Here is a 17556-nt window from a genome sequence, read left to right on the forward strand (position 1 = left end):
CTATGTTCACCAACTTCTGACTCATACAACATATATCCAACTACTTCATCTTTTACTATCTCCCTTAATCTCTTTACTACCACTACCTCAAGTCTATATAAACTATCCATAATACAGGTTTTTAAACCTTCCCAGAAAGCTAAGTCAAAACTATACAAACTCCATCTAGCATCTACTACACACTCTCTCCTCACTAAAAACCTACTTTGTTCTGAAGATATCCATTCCAACCCTGGCCCCTCTTCTCTCCCCAAAACTACCTCTACACTGCCCCCATTGTACTCCTCTAACAGTCACCAACCTCAGTCACAACAATCATCTCCATCCAAATACTTAACTATTTACTCATTGAATATTCAGGGACTAGCAAATAAAGTCACTGAGCCGCACTCATGGATAGCTCTCAATACCTCTCACATCCTCTCCCTATCTGAAACCTGGCTCAAGCCACAAATCTCAAATAGTGAAATACTCCCACAAGGTTATAATATCTTCCGATCTGATAGACCTGTAAAAAAAGGTGGTGGCATGGTCATCCTCTACTCAAACATTCTTAATCTCTCACCATACCCTTCCCCAATTCCTGACTTCCTCCCAGCTAAAATCATCATCCTTAACTGCCATCTGAATCCCCACAAAAAACTTGCAATTGCCTCTATCTACCCTCCTCCTGGTAACAATCTTCACATTCTTGAAAACATCCTATCCTGGTTCTCCCACAACATACCATATGAGACACTTATCCTTGGTGATGTCAACATTGATTGGTCCAAACTCACAATTGACTCCCCCCAACTCAGTATCCTCCTACACGGCTTCCTCCAACTTATAACATCTCCCACTTGCTTCAATAAAAATTCCTCTTCCAGCTCCATCATTGACTGGATCCTTACCAATTCTCCCCACCAATACCACAATCCCACCACCTTACCTGACTTCCTCAGTGATCATCTCCCTACTACCATCTTAAGACACTACTCCCATATTCCTAAACCCCACCTTATCAAAGACTGTCGAAAACTATTGACTTTCAATTCACCCCAATTTAACTCCATTCTCCACAACATAGATTGGTCCATCCTAAAACACCTCCCAGCACTTTCAATAGCATCTTCATGAATACTCTAAACTCCTTAGCTCCCTCTAGGAAGATCAGAGTAAAATCAAACCATGCTCCCTGGCTCTCCAAAGAGACTAGGTCCCTTATGAAACAAAGAGATCATGCTGGGAAAACCTGGACTAAAACTAAACAACCACCTTTTCTTCAAAACTACAGACAACTGAGGAACCTTGCAAAAAAAACATACAACTAATGACAAAAAGTTATACTATAGCTCTGCTCAGCTTAACAATAAATCCAATCCTCGAAAATTTTGGTCAACTATCAACAACATCCTCTATCCTGGAAAGCCCTCCAAGCCCTCCCCATATCCTAACTCTTCCTCTCAGGAAACATCTACCCTCCTGAATAAACACTTTATCTCTTCCATCCAAAATCTGGTAACCTCTAAGCCAAACTCTACTTTGACACCCACCTCTCCAAGTCCCACTAACACAACTTTGTTTTCTTTTGAGCCAGTTCCCATTACTTACATCAAATCTCTACTACTCAAGCTAAAACCTTGCTCTCCTTCCACTGACAGTCTATCTCCTACATTCCTCAAACTTGCTGCTGACTCAATTGCCTATCCTGTATCTATACTAATTAATGAATCTATTCTGGAATCAACTGTCCCCACACTTTGGAAATCTTTCTTCACTATCCCTCTTCATAAAGGTGGAAACTCCACTGACCCCTCAAACTACTGACCCATTGTCATTCTGTCCTCCCTCTCCAAGATATTAGAAAAATGTATTCACTCACAGCTTCTCAATCGCCTCCTCACACACCACTTACTTACCCCTACCCAACATGGATTTCGTCCTCACCACAGCACCACCACTGCCCTCCTCTCCTTCACTCATATCATTGCAGAGGCCCTAGACAACAAAAACTCATTTCCTGTCTCTTTCTAGATCTCGCCAAAGCCTTCAGTACTGTCTCTCATCCTCTACTACTATCCAAACTCACAAATCTCCCCCATCCCCCTCCACACTTGCCTTGTATAATAGTTACCCATCTGGCAGGGAACAATCTGTCAAATGGCTCTCATCCTCCTCACCTTTCCTTCCCATCTCCACTGGTGTTCCTGAAGGCTCCATCTTGGGACCCCTTTTGTTTAACATCTTCTCCAATGATCTTTACACCTCATGCAAAGAATCCTCCCTTATTCAGTATGCCGACGACTCCGCACTTATATCCATCTCAAATAACATTCCTGAACTACATTCCCTGACCCAACAGGCCCTACTATCCACTGAACAATGGGTCTCTCACAACCTATTGATCCTAAATCCCAAAAAGACCAAACTCCTACTTTTCCTTCCCCGTTCTCTTTATCATCACAAAACCTCCTTTTTTATTACATCTTCTAACAATACAAACATCCAACCTGACACCCAAACAAAACTCCTAGGGGTCATTATCGATGACAAACTCAAGTTCAACCTACACATACTCCAATGTATAAAAAAACAAACCAGAAACTAGGTCTGCTATATCGGAACAAAAAATTCCTAACCCCTGAATCTAGACTTACCCTGGGCCAGGCACTCCTCCTCCTCTCCCTCTTATACGCCACCCAGTTCTTACCAATATCCAGGCCTCCACTCTAAACAAACTGCAACAGACTTACCATAAAATAGCCAGATTCATTACTAACTCTCCATATAACTCACACCACTGCATTTCTTTAAACTCTCTTCAATGCCTTGAACTTCCCCAGTTTCTGCTATCGTATCAATTTCATATGCTACACTCTATTCTTTATAAACCATCCTTCTGTCCATCTCTATCTTTCTTAGTCTCCATTTACATCCAATCCCAGACCCTCCATACTTCTAACCAACAATTACTTGATATCTACCACCCAAAATGTCAGTAGGAAAACTACTCTACAAACACTCCCTTGCTCATGCCTGGAACAAACTTCCCCTTGACTTATGTTCAATCTCCCACACCTCACACTTTAAAAATGAACTAAAAGCTTATTTTCTCAATTCCAGAACCTGCCCTTGCCATGACCCTACCTGGCTTCCTTCCCTTTATGTACCCTCAAAAGGACCATACTTAGTACCTCATTACACCTCTCTCGCCAATGTGTCTACTATGCATTTGCACAATTTTATACAAACAAAAAATGTTTATTGTTGACCTATTGAACTATATCAATGTAAAATTGTTTTTGGATTCTTTTTAATGCAACTTTAACTTTATGCATGCAACCCAACATATAGGTGAATAGTTTTGCTATAACTGCTATTATATCAATATTGTTTAAAATTATGCTTGTTTTAAAATGTATTACTGGAGCTTTTCTCCTCTGGTCTCCACTGAAAATGGGCCACAAGCCCAGTTGGACAAACCTGGTTAAAAATGTTAATAAATAAATAAATAAAATAAATATATTTGGCATCCCTTTTACTGTATGTGCGAGTCAGAGAGAGGTGTCATTCCCTGGGTCCCTACTGTGTCAGTGTATGTGCTATGCATTGCTTCTTTGCCAAGGCCAGGGCATACTGGGCATGCCTCCACCTGCCTACTTAGGTAGGCTCACATTGTTCCTCCTCTGAGTCACTCTGTGCCTGTGGAGGCTTTGGCATTGATGGGGGGCTGTGTGGCCCTGCCTGTTTCTGATACCGTTGCAGCTGTTTCCGCCAGATCATATTGTGTAGCATGGCACATACGATAACAATTTGGGTACATGTAGCTGGTGAGTACTGCAAGGCATCCCCCACAAGGTGATCGTAATTGATGTCCCCATTGTCATATCTCTGGTACAGCTAAGTCAGATGGCAGATGTGGGAATCATGATAGCTTCCAGGGCAGCCAGCACACACATTCATTATAATGCCCTGGGCATCACACATTACCTGGCAGTTGATGGAGGGGAAGCCCTTGCGGTTGATGTAGACCATACTGTGCTCACAGGGTGGTGCTTTGATGCATATGTGCATGCAGTCTATAGCACCCACTACATCAGGGTATTCTGTTATTTGGTGGAAGAGACTCATATTGCTGGCCAACACCTCATGGGTGTTGTGGAAATATACGTGTTCACTGGCATGTGCTGACATGGCATCCAGGAACTGGTGGAATACCCTGGATGCTGATGCCTGTGAGATCCCCATGATATTCCCAGTTGGTCTTTGGTGGGTATCTGTGGTTAGTATTCCTAGGCCTACACATACCTTGGTATCCATTGGGATGGGTACCCCTCTATTAGTTCTGTGTGTCAGGCGTGGCCAGCATAGCTCAACAATTTGCTGTAGGAGGTCCCTGTCCACCCTATAGTGCTCCACTATCTTCAGCTCATGTAGCCCCTGGTAGGTTACCCTGGGTATGTACACCCTTCTCCGTCTCTGGTAGGTTACCCTGGGTATGTACACCCTTCTCCGTCTGCTCACTGTGGATTGGTCAACAGCATTCCCATCCTCACCACCCTCAGCCTCTTCTACATGTTGATGTCTAATAGCTGTTGCAGCCCCTATCATTTTGTTGTTTTTGTTTGTTAAAAGTTCCCTGCTTATATACACTGGTGCTGTAGAGTATGTGGGAAAAAGAGAGGGAAAGGTGTTTGCATAGTTTATAGTAGTGTTCTGGGTTGGGATGGTCTACTGCCTGTGTAATTGGCTGATTCTGATACATTTCACCTGTCAGCTATGCTAGTTCTCCAAGATTACCTTCCTACTGCTGTTTTCCCTTCCCATTGCCTTCCTGTTTAAGCCCAAGGGTGTGCCGCACAAACACAGTGCTCACATGTGCACAGAGCTGCTATTTCCTGGTTTACTTTTTTTTAATGTTTAAACCCCGGTGAGTGGCTTGCACACCCACTTAGGAAATGTAAAGAATGCTAGGCAGCCTCAGGCACAACCACTTGCTTAGCTCTGCTATGCTAAGGGCAAACCCGAGCCACAGGGCTCCAATCCACTTACAGTATGTCTGACACACCCCCGTAAAAACTGTCAGCTAACTCCTAGGCTTGGACTAAGCTATTCCTGCTCCTACACTGTTGGGGGCTGACTAGCACTGAGGGTAAGTCTGGGATTCAGTATCATTCCCCTCATTTTCATAGGATTGCCTCCTGCTGCATAGTTACAGGTCCCACACTGAGCCTCCCCCCTTAGCAACTACTATTCACTGGCCATGTTGTATTCTGCCTGCCATTGAGTATAATGACAATATTGTGATTTTGGTTAGAATGCTTATTTTAATTTTTTTTTTTGCCCGATCCAATTTGCGTGCCACTGCCCACCTACGCTTAAACAGCCAAAATTGGCTAAAAAAATATAAAAGCTATTTTTTTTTTGCAACTGTTTTCCATGCCAATGGCCATATATTTGGCCACTGGCATATTTTCAAAATAATATCCAACCTTTATTTGGAGCTGTCATAGCTTCATTTTGTAGTTTGCAGAAATATACTGTTACTTTACTAACCAAATACATTTCTGCATATTGCACTAGTCCTGCACAACTGGCTGACAGCTTCCTGGATCGCAAATTCACCTCATTTGCATGGATTTCAACTACAAATGTAATAATTTGCATACAGGAGCTGAGTCCATGCAGGACTAGTGCAGGAGCGCTCGTGCACATCCCTGCAGCTTATTCCTGGATCGCACGGCAGACATATGGCCTGCTGGAGCTCTTGCACTAGTCCTGTACACCATGCAGGGCTTGCTGAATCCAGGGGATGATTTTCACAAATAAAACAAAAATCAACCAAAATAATTAGGTAAATGGTATTTATTTGTTTGAAAGTAAAATGTTTCAAGATATAACTCAACTAAACAAAAAAATATCTGTGTAGGTTTTAAAAATAAGAGTTTAATATATGTGAAATTTAAAGAGAAATGATCAGAAATGCATTTTCCTCTATGCGTTAAAAGCAGAGTATTTCCAAAGTGTTACCTATGTATATTGTTTGCATATTATGCATAAATGTTTAGGATTTATACTGTACTTTATCTTTATATGAGTTCTTGTTGTTAGCAGCATTTCCAGCATTCATATTGCCATTATTGCAATTGATTCATGGCCTTTAAAGCTTTTCTCTGAAGTGCAGTCATTACTTGAGTTAACTGCAGTTGAAAGGATAAGTTGTGCTTTAACTGGGAATGCTTGTATACAAAGAAATTATCTGGGTAACATTCCTCATTATTTAACTAGGTAAGGCTTGGATAACCAGAAATTCTCTGTGGTAACATTTTCAAAGCAAGATATTATAAGTGTTACATTCTTGTCTCCTTGATTTCATAAATTAGGGCATAGAATAATAGCCAGGTGATTAAATGACTTAAATTATTTACTTCTGAGAATATTTAACCAAGCATGTTTATTTTTCATGCAATTAAAGAAATGTTGAACTTGTTTTTCTAAATCCACTGGTATTGACATGCAAAAGGATGATAATGTCTTTGACTTGTGTTACAGTGGTTTAAAATCTTCTGTTCTAAATGTGTCTTTTGTAAACTTCATTCCATGTTCACGAACATTAATATGTTAAATTACACATGAGAAAAGAATAAAAAAAAACACTGATATGAAGTCTGAATAATATAATGAAGAGATGGCACCCTGACCACAAGCATATTTGTCACCCATGCAAATTTTAACATCTGTACCAATTTATATAACATAATCAGATCTGAGGTTCTTGATTATCAGAAAAAAGAGACTGCCTCATATAGTGGTCTCATTCAGAAAGAGTGCGCATACACATTCTCTGAAAGGCTCAGCTCAGTCTAGTACACTCAATGTATACTTCCCTGTTTTGAACATGTCATAAATAAAGGCACCTGAAAATGTATAGCTGGCTCTGCCTGCAAATTTTAAGTTTAACAAGTATACATTATCGATACTTGGAAAGCTAAAGACATGTTTTCACTAAAATAGAAGGTAGCCTGATTCCTGGGGCAGTATAGCAGTAAATATTCATTTATGATAATAATTTGTAATAAATTAGTAAATCAATATCAAATAAGTTATATATACTAGAATCACCTTTAGGAAGATAATCCCCCAGATTCAGTAAGCCCTGCACAGTGTGCAGGACTAGAGCAGGAGCTCTAGCAGGCAATATGTCTGCCGTGTGATCGAGGAATAAGCTGCAGGGACGTGCACGGGCGCTCCTGCACCAGTCCTGCATGGACTCAGCTCCTGTATGCAAATTACCCCATTTTCAGGTTAAATCCATGCAAATGAGGTGGATTTGCAATCCAGGAAGCTGGCAGCTGGCCGTGCAGGACTAGTGTAATCTGCAGAAATGTACTTGGTTAGTAATCGAGTACATTTCTGCAAACTACAAAATGGATCCATGACAGCTCCAAATAAAGGGTAGATATTATGTTGAAAGCATGCCAGTGGTTGAATATATGGTCACTGGCAAGAAAACAGTTGCAAATAAAAAATGTACTTTAATTTTTTTTAGCCGATTTCGGCTGTTTAAGCGTAGGGCAGAGTCGCGCAAATGGGATCAGGCAAAAAAAAAAAAAAAACTAAAATAAGCATTCTAACCAAAATCACTATTTTGCCATTATACTCAATGGCAGGCAGAAGACAACATGGCCAGTGAATAGTGGTTGCTAAGGGGGGAGGCTCAGTGTGGGACCTGTAACTATGCATCAGCAGGCAATCCTATGCAAATGAGGGGAATGATACTGAATCCCTGATTTCCCCTCAAAGCTAGTCAGCACCAACAGTGTAAGAGCAGGAATAGCTTGGTGCAAGCCTAGGAGTTAGTTGACATCATAAGGGTGTGTGTCAGGCATACTGTAAGCGGATTGGAGCCCTGTGGCTTGGGTTTGCCCTTAGCTTCGCAGAGCTAAGCAAGGGGGTGTGTCTGAGGCTGCCTAGCACCCTTTACATTGCCTAAGTGGGTGTGCGTGCCACGCACTGGGTTTTTAAGGGAAAATAAGTAAACCAGGAAATAGCAGCTCTCTGCAAATTTGAGCACTGTGTTTGCACGGTGCGCCCCCAGGATTAAACAGGAAGGCAATGGGGAGGGAAAACAGCAGTAAGAAGGTAATCAGGGAGAACTAGAGTAGCTGGCAGGTGAAATGTATCAGAATCAGTCAATTACACAGGCAGCAGACCACCCCAGCCCAAAACACTGCTACAAACTATGCAAACACCTTTCCCTCTGGTTTTCCCCACATACTCTACATTACCGGTGTATACAAATGGGTGAATTTTAATAAACAAAAGCAACAAAATGATAGGGGCTGCAATAGCTATCATACATCAAAATGTGGAAGAGGCTGAGGGTGATGAGAATGAGAATGCTGTTGACCAACCCACAGTGAGGAGTCAGAGAAGAGAGTACAGACCCAGGAAAACATACAAGGGCTACATGAGCTGGAGATAGTGAAGCACTATAGGGTGGACAGGGACCTCCTACAGCAAATCGTTGAGCTGGGCCGGCCACATCTGACACACAGAACTAACAGAGGGGAACCTATCCCAGTGGATACCAAGGTATGTGTAGGCCTAAGAACACTAGCTACAGGTACCTTCCAAAGGCCAAATGGGGATATTGTGGCGATCTCACAGGCATCAACATCCAGGGCACTCCACCAGTTCCTGGATGCTATGTCAGCACATGCCAGTGAGCATGTATATTTCCCCAACACCTGTGAAGCACTGGCCAGTATTATGTATCTCTTCCACCAAATAGCAGAATACCCTGAGGTAGTGGGTGCTATAGATTGCACACACATATACATCAAAGCACCACCCGGTGAGCGGGGTACGGTCTACTTGTCCTCCATCAACTGCCAGGTTGTGTGCGATGCCCAAGGCATAATAATGAATGCCTGTGCTGGCTGCCCTGGAAGATATCACGATTCCCACATCTGGCATTGGACGCAGCTGTACCAGATATTTGCCAGTGGGAACATCCCTTACGGTCACCTAGTGGGGGATGCTGGTTATGCATTGGAGCCAAGGCTGGTGACACCCATCAGAAATGCACACACACCCGAACAAGAACTCCATAATGAGGCACACTCACAGACCAGAATTGTAAAAGAGCATGTGTTTGGGAAGGTCAAGTCATGGTTCTGGAGCCTGGATACATCTGGCGCAGCCTTGCAGTAGTCCCCCAGCTACATGTGCTCACATTGTCATTGTATGTGCCATGCTACACAATATGACCTGTGGAAACAACTGCAGCAGGAACAGCATGGAGCAGGGCCACACAGCCCCCCCGCCATTGCCAAGGCCTACACAGGCACAGAGTGACTCGGAGGAGGAACAACCTGAGCCTGCCCCAGTAGGCAGAAGGAGGCATGCCCTGTATGCCCTTGCCTTGGCAAAGAGGCAATGCATAGCACACACTCTGACACAGGAGGGACCCAGGGAATGACACCTCTCTCTGACTCACACATCCAGTAAAAGGAATGCCAGACATGACACTACCTATGGTCAACCATGTATAGGGAGTGTACTATGTGCATCCGACATAGGCAGCCCTCCAGCACCATCCTCAGTACTAGCACACCCACAAGGTAAGTCAATCTCCTTACCAATGGTCAAATGAAGTAGTAGGTGTTGTTACTTGTATCTATGGTATGTATGTGAGCATGCAAGGGAAATGAGTGGCTGAATGGGATGCCAGCAGATAGTAGACACCTATAGTGGCAGCATGAGAGCTGTAACAAATACTGGTGACAAAACACACTGCAAGAAATGCACTGGGCCACATGTGTGCGCATATGACACAAACATGCCAGTCACGGAGGTTCACATACCCAACAACTGTCTCAGCCAGCAGAACAGGTGTAGACAAACACAAAAACCATGCTATGGCCACTGAATGATGACTATGGGTAACCCCCTCAAACATACACAGACAGACTACAGCAGGTCAGGCAGTGGGATGTTAGTTCTGAAGGTTAGGAAGTCAGAAACTGATATGTAGGTCAATCAAACCTAAGAGCTGTAGTACACTGATATGCCTTTAGTCAGCATGATAGGTTAGAATACAGAATGAAATGGAGTACCTGACATACCAGTACAGTCATAGCAAATGTGTACAAGTGTCAGGTGTGCCCCCTCCCAGTCCTATGTAGAAATGTAGAAACAGTCAGGTGTGCCCCCCAATCCTGTGTAGGAATTTAGAAGCAGTCAGCTGTGCTCCCCAATCCTATGTAGGAATGTAGAAACAGTCAGGTGTGCCCCCCCAATTCTGTGTAGAAATGTAGAAACAATCAGGTGTACCCACTCCCCAAATCCTGTGTAGAAATGTAGAAACAGTCATGTGTGCCCCCTTCCCCCAATCATGTGTAGAAATGGAGAAACAATCAGATGTGACCCCTACAATCCTGTGTAGAAATGTAGAAACAGTCAGGTGTGCCCCTCCCCAGTCATACGTAGAAATGTAGGAACAATCAGGTGTTCCCCACCCCCAATCCTATGTAAAAATGTAGTAACAGTCTGGTGTGTCTCCCCCAATCTGATGTAGACACGTTGTAACAGCCAGGTATGCCCCCACCAATTCTATGTGGAAATGTAGTAACATTCAGGTGTGCCCCCCTCCAATCCGATGTAGACATGTAGCAACATGTATGTGTAGGTATAATAACAGTGGAGCACAGATGACCTGAGGTGGCCAAGGTAGCAGGATAGATTGCAGCATTTGTACAATATGCAGGTATGTGTGTGTTAGGTTGGTGGTGTTTCATATTGTGCGACAGTGGTCAGTATGTATGCATGTTGAGGTTTGACCTGGTGGCCATTGCCCCCTACTGCCGATGACAGGGCAAAGTCCTCACAACTGCAGTGCCAAAGACAATGCTTCCCAGTATAACACATGATAGCAGTAAGCCATTGTAAATGTATGGTGGTAATATGTGCAACATCTGAAAGATGGACATGGCATGACTGTTGGGCTAGATATAGAAGCAGTACACAGAGAAAAGTACCCCAGGCATACAGTATATAATGTGTAAGCATGAAATGGACATACCCTTGGAATTGTACATACAGGTGTGCATCACATTATCTGGGCTTGTAGTTGGGAATACTGATGTTGTCTGGCCGAACACTTGCAGATCACAAAGGTGATATAACTGATGTATTGGGAAATGGCTGATGTCCCTGCACAAGCAAGCATAACTGGAATGCCCCATGCATATCTGTGAGACAGATGCAAGTCGAGTACATAGCACACATGCACCCAGCTCACCCAAACACCACCCACAGGTACCTCTCTGTTCTTATCTCTACTGTTTGTAATGGGTACAATATGGCCCCCAGCTGTGTATGGCAATAGCAAAAGAATGCAACATGCAGTGCAGGTGTCCCATGCAGGTGTGTCTCTAGCTGTAAGCAGCACCCTGCCAGCATAAACACCACCTGATCAATACTGATAGAAAGTATTGGCATGAGCACCTAGCACACCTACCCTGTTACCCCAGGGGAATATACTGTATGGTAGTCTGGGACTGTAGGACTGACTGAATGCAATGGCTTGCTACAGCTGGCCTGCATCACCAGCAAATGGCCTTTAGGCATTTGCCAAAGGCCTGTATCTCACCCGCACTGACAATGTATGTTATGTCATGGACACCCAAATAACAACATAACACACTCTACATAAGCCATATGCAAGGCCATGTGGACAAACCACAATAATATGTCCACTATGTCCCCTGCATGAACTGTGGGCCAACACCAAAACACAGCTGTGATGAGGTGATAACTATAGGGAAAGTATCAGAGAATGTATGCATAATGTATGGAATAGGATAGAATAATAGAGGTGGGGGTGGGAACATGGGTAGCATGGAATGTGCAATGTCCGACACACAGTCATGTGCACATACTATCCCTGGCTGCAAACACAAAAATGGATGGCTACAAACTTGCCCATACACCAGAATAGGGGTAATGTCTTGACTTATGACCCCTGCCACTGGATAACATGTGTGAATCTGTACAGCTGTGAGGTATTGCTACAGCAAGATAAGGCCATACTGTCATGTCGATGGATGTTCAAGTATAGGATCCTCTGCCATCACTGTACCAAGGTGCTGAACTGGATACACAGACCCAGCACCAAGTGTTTGCAACTCCCCCTCCAGAATGGCATAACATTTCATGAATATGTAGGCATTTGACCACAATACTGGACACAACTGCATTCACCCTGTGTTCCCCAGGACATCACTGCGAGCAAAAATGTCCACCTGACAGTACTTGAGGACATAAAAAATCACAGTGTATAACAGTACACATGTCTGAATATCTCTGCTATCACCAGTACCATGTAGCAGAAGAAGCACAGACACAATCAACTACAGTACACACTATCACTTGCACAGTTTGACCCCATATTGCCAACTGATCTACAGATATTCTGCATACACAGTATGCTAGCTGTAGGTGTAGAACATAAAGGTCTGCACTGGAGTACAAACTACCTGGAAGGGATCCACACATTCAGTATAGAAGGGCATACTGGGCATGCTCACACACTTAAACAAATGAAGCCCATGTCTGCCAACAGCAGTGGACCATACCTATCTGACAGCTGCAGATGTTAGTGCATACACTCCTCAGTATGCACCAGTCATGCTTTGCACACACATTGGATAGGAATACACACATATATACAAGGACAACACACTATAATATGCCAAAAATACACATACGTAGATGTGTAGAAGAGAGTGACAGAGACAAAGTGCCTTACATCACAAGACCTGTCCCACCCACCACACAGCCAGATGGCTGCAACCACATGATGTGTAAATGTCAATCACTGCAGAAATTTGCCACTGGTATCCCTCAGCATTAAAGACTCTGTGGTGCAAGTGCTGGCTGTGCAACATGACTGTACAAGGCAGTAGTCATCTTGCAGTTGTATACAAGTACCTGTGGAATATAAACATGCGTGTGCCTGAGTGTGGTGTGTCTACCTCTAGATGAATGGGTTATGGCCCATGGACACACACTGCCTTACCCATAGCCCTACTATGACAAGCCTGCTGATGTCATTCAGTTTGAAATACACCTTTGGGAAAAAAGTAGTTGAGTAATCTCCATGGTGTGTCCTGTAACTGCGTAATGCTGTAGTGTGATAAACTAATTAGGTAGGAGTTCTCATCCCAAACATTACAACCATGTCTGTCTCTGTCTGTGTAGGGAGCAATGCTTTTTAGGCTAGTCATGCTCACTACATTTCAAATGCCTTACTTTGGCAATCCTGATGATGTCATTCACTTTGAAATACACCTTTGGAGAAAAAATTAGTCCAGTAATCACCATGGTGCATCCTATAATTGCGTAATACTGAATTGTAATCAAATAGTTAGGTAGGTGTTCTAATCCCAAACATGACAACTATGTGTTTGTGTGTGTTTTTCTCTGTCTGTGTAGGTAGCAAAGCTTTTTAGGCTAGTCACACTCACTACATTTCAAATGCCCTACTTTGGCAAGCCCATTGATGTCATTCACTTTGAAATACACCTTTGGGAAAGTAGCCCACTAATCTCCATGACACATCCTATATAGTTAGGTAGGAGTTCTAACCCCAGACATGACAACTGTGTGTGTGTGTGTGTGTGTGTGTGTGTGTGTGTGTGTGTGTGTGTGTGTGTGTGTGTGTGTGTGTAAGTGTGTATGTGTGTGTGCATGTGTGTCTGTCTGTCTACCTGTATAGCGAGCAATGCTTTTTAGGCTAGTCACACTCACTACATTTCAAATGCCCTACTTTGGCAAGCCTGCTGATGTCATTCAGTTTGAAATACACCTTTGGGAAAAAAGTAGCCCACTAATCTCCTTGGCATGTTCTATAACTGCGTAATGATGTAGTGTAATAAACTAGCTAGGTAGGAGTTCTAGTTTCAGACAGAGCAACTGTTTGTCTGTGTGTGTCTCTGTGTAGGGAGCAATGTTTTTTTAGGCTAGTCACACTCACTGCAATTCAAATACCCTACTTTGGCAAGCCTTCTGATGTCATTCACTTTTAAATACACCTTTGGGAAAAGAATAGCCCAGTAATCTCTGTGGTGCATCCTATAACAGTGTAATGCTGTCGTGTGATACAGTACTTTGGTAGGGGTCCTATTCCCAGACATGGCAAGTTTAGATGTTTGTGTGTCTTTGTCTGTGTAGGGTGCAATAGTTTTGATGCCATTTGCAGTCACTACAACCTCCATTGACCTACTTTGGCAAGCCTGCTGATGTCATTCCTAGTGAAATACACCTTTGGGAAGAAGTGCACCAGTAATCTCCGTGGCATGTCCTATAACAGTATAATGCTGAAGTGTGAGATAATAGTTTGGTAGGATTTCTATTCCTAGACATGTAAGTGTGGATGTTTGTGTCTGTTTCTTTGTCTGTGTATGGTGCAATGCTTTTGAGGCCAGTCACAGTCACTACAACCTCCATTGACCTTCGTTGGCAAACCTGCTGATGTCATTCCCAGTGAAATGTACCTTTGAGGAAGAAGTACTCCAGTAATCTTCGTGGCACATCCTATAGCTGTGTAATGCTGTAGTGTGATAAACTAGTTAGGTAGAATTTCTAATCCCAGACATAGCAAGTGTGTGTGTGTGTGTGTGTGTGTGTGTGTGTGTGTGTGTGTGTGTGTGTGTGTGTGTGTGTGTGTGTGTGTGTGTGTGTGTGTGTGTGTGTGTGTGTGTGTGTGTGTGTGTGTGTGTGTGTGTGTGTGTGTGTGTGTGTTTGTCATTCATGTCCTGTGTGGAGGTGGCTATGCGTGTTTAACAACTGGACTCATTGTGGAGTGGATTTTGCAAATTTCTTATATGGTGGCCCTATTATATGCCACAATGTCCACCTTACAAGGATAACAGATGTGAAATAGCTGAGAGGATGGGGTGTCAATCCATACCCCTACATGTGACACCAAGGCCTGGCGAACAAAGTTAGCAACCCTTGTATTACCCAGAGAACATTCTCAACCCATGTCTCATACACGCAGGTAAAAAAGCTCAGTAGATACAACTGAAGCTAGTTGAGAAACAAACACAAAAACCACGAAAAGAAATCTTTGGCTAAACATCACGGCCTGTTCTCTGCTGATAAAACACTTATACTGGACACGTCTGATTTACGGAAAAAGCTGCACAATTAGCCAGAGTTACTAAAACTTGTTCACGAGTAAAAGGTTATTTTGTATCATGAAGCAACTCAAGTAACACTTGTAGATGTTGAGGATCCAGGCTGTTAGATGGGTTCTTGATAACTATAGCTTCAGTAGGACCAGATTTCAAATCTTCTGCATTCCAGACTTCTGGATGTGAATTGTCTTTCTCTGACTGTTCGTAATCCAGTTTAGCCGAAGATTTCTTTTCGTGGTTCATGTCTCATACACAAACACACTTGACTAGTCAACAACTCCTATGTTGGTAGTACCCTGCATACTGCCCACAGATAGTAATCATGGTGTGATTGCAGTGGACTACAGAGGGAATGGCTCCCTGTCCATCAGTACAATAGGCATGTACATGCAGACAGTGCACCTTCACTATGTTCCCTAATGGATGCCTGCAACACCTGTGGTGCCATCAAATGTGACCCAAAGTAGACATACCATGCCTTAAACACATGCCCTGTATGGACAGATGCCACTGACACCAGGGAATACCTGTATCATGCTATCAATGTAGGTGTAGGGTCAACCTGCTGTCCATTACCAGTTCCCACCACATGAGGCCAGGACTGGCACATCTGATGATAATATTTGTACACAACGAGGGCCAGACACCCCAGGTACAGTTCCACATGTCACTGTACATGCATGTGGGACATGTGCACATCCCAGGCACCATCCATGTCATGGACTAAAGAACACATACATGGCAGGCATTGCACATCAATGGCGACACACAATAGTTACCTAGGTGAATAAATGGTGAATACAATACCCACATGTGTGGCCAAACCAGACACTACACCCCTGAGCCACACTGCAGACCATTGTCATATGGCCTGATGTCAAGGTATACCCTTCACCTAGCCTTGTATTGCCTTCTGGCACAGTCAACCACTACACACCCGTGAAGCAATGCACCCATGCATGTCATTACTGGCACCCTGTGTCCGTGTGTGTGGTGTATGATGCTTTCAACCACATTCACACTCAATACAACTCCCATTGGCATACTGAAGCATGCTGTCTGATGTCAAACACCTTCACATACCCCTATGCCCACATAACCTCTGGATAACCCCTGTGGTGCATGTGATATCTGAACATTATGGTATTGTGGCAAACTAACTAGTTAGGAAGTGTATTCCTGACCCTGCAAAGTGTGTCAATGTGTGTGGGTCCCTGAGAGAGTGTGGCTGTGTTGATACTGACATCTGTTCATGTGGACAGGCACGTGTACTACACCTACCATATCTCTACCATATCACTGTTGCAGAGGTCACAAACCATCACATATATGTTTGGACAGCTCCTCAACATGTAAGCTATGTGGTACATGTAATAACTGCATGTGATAGCAATACATAGGTTCATAGATTCATAGATTAGTACTAGACCAACTGCCCTTGCAAGCCATTTTAAGCCTAGCCAATTAGCCCTTGTGAGACTCAACCCCTGCACCTTCTGTTTGTAAGGCAATCACCTTAACCATTAGGTCACCCTCCCAACTAGTCAGTCAGGGGTTTGAAACCCTGTACTGGTAGGTGTCTGACACATGCATGCTTAGGTTTTACTCTTCCACCTCCTCCCTGACTTACTTTGTCTCTGTCTATCGCTCTCACTCCCTCTCTGGTGGATGTGGAGAACTACACCTGCTTTGCTTAGACAGCAGCTTGTGTTTTCTAAGAGATGTTCATTATCAGCTGAGGGCCTCTGCATGAATTCCGTCCCTCTCTAGCTGACTGCATGTGTAACAGCTGTGGGAACATTCCCATAGCCAATTGCATGGAAACACACTCCATTATCTAGGAACATTATGTTGATGTTGGGCCTTTTCATTCATTGTGAGCAGGACCTAGATCTGGCGTTTGGCAAACAGCATCATGGATGAATTTGGGATGTACCTCTAACAATATACACTGTGGAAAAAGGCCAACACACAGGAGAGGGAAGTGCCTGACATGACTACTGAATGTAAGTGTTGCTATTCTGCATTTGGAGTAATGTCGGTTTAAAAGGGTGTGTGTGGAAATGGCTGGTCTACATGTTTTAATACCTGTCATGACACTGCTATGTTTTTGAGGAAACTACCATCTGTAGGGTCCTCTGCTGACTGGGCAGTGTGTGGAGCCTTTTCTTTCTTGTGTTTCTCACAGAACACCTATCTGAGAACTGCAGAAGCATAGTGTGAGGATTGCAGTCAATACATGGTGAGAGCCATGAGAATTACTGACTTCATATCCCTCATCACACATATGTCACAACAAACCCTGGTAAGACAGTAAATGTTTGAGGTTATCACAGCAACATGCTAATTTTGGGACAGTGTCCGTAGC

Source organism: Protopterus annectens, chromosome 5.part1 (assembly GCF_019279795.1).
Source record: "Protopterus annectens isolate FY-2018-M chromosome 5.part1, PAN1.0, whole genome shotgun sequence".
In the NCBI taxonomy this organism is placed as follows: Eukaryota; Metazoa; Chordata; order Ceratodontiformes; family Protopteridae; genus Protopterus; species Protopterus annectens.